The sequence below is a fragment of the Dipteris shenzhenensis genome, chromosome 14, assembly GCF_047967505.1.
Source record: "Dipteris shenzhenensis isolate YYH24624 ecotype China chromosome 14, Dip_SZ_1.0, whole genome shotgun sequence".
Lineage (NCBI taxonomy): Eukaryota > Viridiplantae > Streptophyta > Polypodiopsida > Gleicheniales > Dipteridaceae > Dipteris > Dipteris shenzhenensis.
In genome coordinates this window covers 47,710,849-47,716,848 of record NC_141609.1, presented here as the reverse complement: position 1 = coordinate 47,716,848, position 6,000 = coordinate 47,710,849, and positions in this window count along the sequence as shown.

Below are 6,000 nucleotides of genomic sequence, written 5' to 3'. Positions count from 1 at the left end.
TGTGCATCGAATTTTCGATCAGACTATATGATTGTGTGCACAATACCATGTGTGATGTTGTGTCTGAAGACTTCAAAGACTAGATCCATAGGGAAGTAGGTGAGATTTGCATTTTTGTGTGCTAAAAAGCTTTTTTTTCCACCTCCTAAGGATTGGGGAGTGAACAAAAAGTGGACACCCTTAGCTTGCTACTTCCCTACTCTACTTTTTGGCTGGTCTAAGTCCTTGGTTTGGACTAAGCTGTATGCCGCATCTAGGAGCAATATCAAAAACCCCACAAAGATCAATAGTGCTTGGATGTTTGTTCGGTTGTGTAAACTTTCCGTAAACTGCAAATTGTTGTAGACACCCAATAAGAGCTTCTGTGGGTTCAGTACAAGTAGTTGCTGGTGCACAAATGTCTATGATCTTCAAGATGTGATGATACATTGTGTACACATCTTGTGCAATGTCAAAAGGTGGGGGATTGTGCATTGAAGGCTAAAGCCTTGGAGGAAGCCACGTGCCTGGGCGACGGAAGGGAGGACAAGGCAGCTCCTTTGCCTTTGAAACCTCACCATGCATTCTTGATGTACGTGACCCTAGCTTCTACAATGGGACCCTCCCACTTTGTGTCACAGGAGATGATGTCTCGATCTATTTGACTAAGGCATCGTTGACTCTTTAAGGTGAAGTGGTGCATAAATTGCTCTATAGACTCTACTAGAAATACATATGGATATCATTCATGCAAGGTTCTCACTCCACGCTCTGCCACTGTCCTAACCAAATTTTGTACACCACTTTTACCATTGGTGAAAGATGTCTTAATGATGTCCTGATCGACATTCATTAAGAAGTGTACATTCTCGTTTTTTAGCACCTTCCTCTGAGTCTTACTGAGATCAGGTTGCTAAAACTTCGTCTTCTCACCTGCGTGAGGCATCTAATATGCAATAAGCCGCAACACAAAATTTCAAAAAAGAATTTGGTGCCAAGTGTGATAAGAAACTGATTTAGCCATAACAATTAACAATGCAAGCAGTTTCAAAAATGACCTAGGTATAACCTCTCAACTCAAGCTCAACTCATGTAACAGACTACATAAAATCAAAACACAAAAAATAAGCATGTAACCTTGACTAACCATGGCCTTTACATCTAACAGTAGGCTTCAACTACGCTTCAACTACAACACACAACTATCAAGGGACAATTGAGTGCCAAACTAAGTGCCTAAGAGCACATCACGTGATATCAAACTTAGATTGCATGACACAACTCTCAAGAGAGAGATGAGTGCCAGAATAAGTGTGCTTAAAAACATCTCTAAACTTAGACTGCAACACATAACTCTTAAGGGAGAGATGAGTGCCACAATAAGCATCTATGAAAACATCATTAAGTTTAGACTACAACACACACAAATCTCTTAAGAGAGATGAGTGGCAATCCCAAGAGTTCCTACAAACAAACATGCCTATACAAACTGAGACTGCAACACACAACTCTCTTAAGAGAGATGAGTGCCAGCCTTAGGTAAAAAATAATTATTTATTTTAAAATTAAAACTGCAACACACAACTCTTGTAGGAGAGGTGAGTGACAATCTCAAACATAAATTAAAAAAACATTAAAAAGGCTACATTACAAAAAAACCATTAATTAACAAAAACAGACCCTAGCACACAACTCTCGCAAGAGAGATGAGTGCCCGTCTACACACTAAAATACAATACAAAACAAACATGTAATAATTTAAAAGATTGCAGCACACAACTCTCATAAGAGAGATGAGTGCTAGTCTAAAACGAAACAAAACAAACATTAATTTATAACGAAAGACTGCAACACACATCTTTTGCAAGAGAGATGAGTGCCAGTCGTAAACAAGGGTGAAGAAGGTACCTATGAAAGGTGGGTGAGCTGGTAGGTACCACAAGTAAGCAAGAGGTAGTAGTAGGGCTAGCAAGAAAGTGGCTGAGGTGGCAAGGAAGGCAAGTAGCTGTATTCGTACGAATACCAAAAATGAGAGGCTGGCTTTTTATACTAGTTTTATTCATTTGAATAAACTGTGTTATTCGTACGAATAGCTAGCTATTGTATAACGAAAGACTGCAACACACATCTTTTGCAAGAGAGATGAGTGCCAGTCGTAAACAAGGGTGAAGAAGGTACCTATGAAAGGTGGGTGAGCTGGTAGGTACCACAAGTAAGCAAGAGGTAGTAGTAGGGCTAGCAAGAAAGTGGCTGAGGTGGCAAGGAAGGCAAGTAGCTGTATTCATACGAATACCAAAAATGAGAGGCTGGCTTTTTATACTAGTTTTATTCATTTGAATAAACTGTGTTATTCGTACGAATAGCTAGCTATTGTATGAATAACTTATTCGTACAAATAAAATGGGAAAGAATGTTTGAAACATTGTAAATCGTAAAAAATGTGAACTTAAGCATTTTTTACGAGTTAAAAAGAAATGCTCGAATTAATGCGACTTAACTCATTGTAGTCATCATACAATAATATTTCATGCATGTAAGGCTTTGTAAGGGATGTATCTATCACATACACATTGAGTATATAGCACATCATAAATAAGGAAACTAATCACAAAAGGATTCACAATTGTGAGTAGTATTATGCAATCCAAATCGACCTTAGTTCATTTGAATGCATACAAATGCCTTCAATTAAATTTAGTCATAAACATTCCACAACAGAGACATGCAGAATGCCATTAACATAAAAGAAACAAAAGTTGATAATTTCAAGCAATCTCCATTGAGAAAAATAGATATAAAAGTGCATAATTTGCTTGCTTCTTATCTAATTAGGAGAGTTCCAATTTCATAGGGTTTTCCCACTTTTCCTTATATAATTTTTACATGTAACTTGCATCAAAGAATCTTAACATCTCTTGTAAACATATATTAATGTATGATTACAAGCACAGCTCTTGCTATTATTTGGACTAAGAAAGAGTGTTTCAAGTTCCTTCTCTATAAAGTAACTTATGATTTTTATATGTAAAATATAAAATTAGTCCATGTGAATCTTTTAAGTAATTTTAAAGTTCCTCTTCTCATTTGGAAATGAACCATGGGCTGATTCATGAAAGTTGACATCTCCATTTCTCTTTAGTCTTTTTTAGTGAATCTTTCTCTTCCCTGGCCCTAACAATGCCTATTCACAAATCTTGAACAAGGATGGAAAAACTCATTTAACATTTGGTGATCCCATTATATGGACTTAGATAGATGCTTTTTGGTAGGGCAAGATTGACTTTAGAGAGTAAGGATAGATAGTTTGGATAGGAAAAGTTATAGAGAGGAAGTTTTGCAAGTTATCCTTCATGCATTAGCCACACACCATTCTACCTTCTTGACTCCACCATTGGAAAGAGAGTATGGACTGATTCATGGAAACCAAGGTCTCCATTTCTCTTTGTCTCATTTAGTCATATCATTCTCTTTCTCTAACCTTAGCGATGCCTATCAAGACGAATCTCAAATAGGGGTAGAAAGACCTGGTTCACCAAGGATTCTATATTTTAATCATGCAACTTTTTATGTGATTTACATTTGTGAATAATGCTTTCATGAAATCATATATGCAATGATGACATAAAATTTCCAGTCAAAAAAATGGGAAAGTAACTATTTACAAATGGTACTTTTCTATTTACCATTGGTACTTCCTCAAAATATTGCCTATAACATAAATCTTGCAGCTAATAACATACCAATACCGCTGGCAAAAGACATAGTATAATTGACATATTTAGGGAATATTTTTTCCGATGGTACTAGGAATTATACCACGAATTTCATGACTATTGTTGTTGGTAAATGATCATTTGTCAGCAATACTGAATCTAGGATTTTGACCAATGGTAGTATCTTTCTACTAGTGATAAAGTACTATGTACCACAATAATATAAGAATGATGCTAGTTCATTTGTATTTTGATAGGTATATTCCTCTCCTATCTTGATCCCCATGCTAGGGCCTAATCTTGAGGGTAGTCCTTGGACTCTATGCTCATAAGGCGTAGGAGCTAGATTGGAGCACTCCTTGGGTGCATGTGACTAGGCTCTCCCAAAGAGGCACCCTAGTTTGCTCTCAGGTTTTTATTTATTTGGTAGCATGTGTGTTTTCTTTTGCAATGCAATATGATACATATTTCATGCATGTAATTTACCTATAAAAAGAAAGCATGAAATATTTACATCAAAGTGTATGGGAAAGAGCCTCATCATAGGAATGTCCCTCTCTACTTTGCAAAGGTGCTATTTGGAACTTTGTGAAAGAAATCCCCACATATTTATCCTCACATAGTGACAAATGTGTAAGGCCTCACATTGACATCTCATAGTAGCACAAGAGATGTGCTCAAATTCATTGGTCACAGCATGAGAGACAATCATTGAGAAGTAGTTGCAGAGACTTTGTGATGAAAACAAAGCACACTTTGAGGAGATTTAGTGGCTAAAAATCACAATGACCACGGAATGTGGTCACGGCTCAAGTTGTACAGCTAGCAATCTTAACTGAATTGAACATGTAGTTAAGGAAAGAATGCATGGACCAAAGAGCCTCATTTCAAGGGGTATAGTCACATGATATATAGAGCCACATATCTAGGGGCATAGTCACATGATATAGAGAGTAGAATATGTCACCATATGTTTCCACACTGCAAACCAATCATGCCCTATGCAGACATTTCTCAAAGCTAGTGAAGATGCACTTATATGTCTAGCTTGTCATGCAGTTTTTAATGCATCTATTATATTCTATCACACCTTGTAGACATAGAATTCATCTTATCATCTTATTACAAGCCATGTGAACAACTTTGTCGAGTTGAGTTCCCAGCTTCTTTTGTATATGGTTTTCAGGCTTGGCAATTTAATGCCCCCACAGTAGCTTTAAGCTCTTGAGTCTTGCAAACTACAAACTCTCATATCTTGCATTTTCCATCTATATTAATATATGCAATCCACATCTCTTTTAGGTTCTTAAATTAACTCTTGATATTTTAATATTGAAGTTTTTGTGCAACATATTTCAATTTCTTAATATATTTAAATGCCCACACAATGTAAGCATACTTGACTCTCAAAATACTATTTTCAAGTTATATATGTAATTTTGCAAAAAGAAAACCCATTGCAGCAACCCACGAAATGCAAAACAACAAACAAACCTGGTAGAAAAACCTATTCAAGTTTTTACACGCTATTCAAATCACAATTTCATGTGTATATGTGTGTCTCTAGATTTGGATTCATGGGTCTACATTTGTATGGATGGCTCCTCACAGAATGGCTACAACTATCTTGGCTCTTGGTCCCTACATGTTTTGTATTGTAGCTGCCCCTCACCTCAAAAGTGCTTACTCATTCTTATGACTGGCCCCCTATCCTCTTCTCCACAAATTTTACATCTCCACTTTCGACAAACTAACATCATAAAAAATCCTATGGCTTTGCAAGATATTGACTTTGTCCATGAGCCTCATTATGGGATTTTGGGTGTGCTATTCCATCATTCGGGGTGGCTCCTTGTAGAATGGCCCAAACTCTCCAAGCCCATGGTTCCCTACACTTTTCCATGAACTTTTTCTCATCACTTAAGAAGTGCTTACTTATTCTTGTCAGTGCTCGGAGTGCCAACTCAATATGCATTATGTTACTACCCTCGTCCAAAATCCAAGGTATGGGGGGACAAGGTCCATATAGAATATGCATGGATTTCCTTAAATTTTTCAAGTACAAGGGGGTGTGAGGCCCAAGGGGAGGGGGCCACGGGGGTGGGGTGGGGGGGGGGGGATTCTTTTGGATGAGGGGGGGGTAACACAAAAAATCCACTAAAATATGAAAACCTATCTCCTTTCAAATTAATGTGACTTTTTCATGTGTTACTTAAATTTCAAGGTGTAAAGACATATTTGAAGCTCTTTTAGTGTAGAACACAATCATGCTAAGATTTGACTAATTTCTAATCATTGTATATAATTG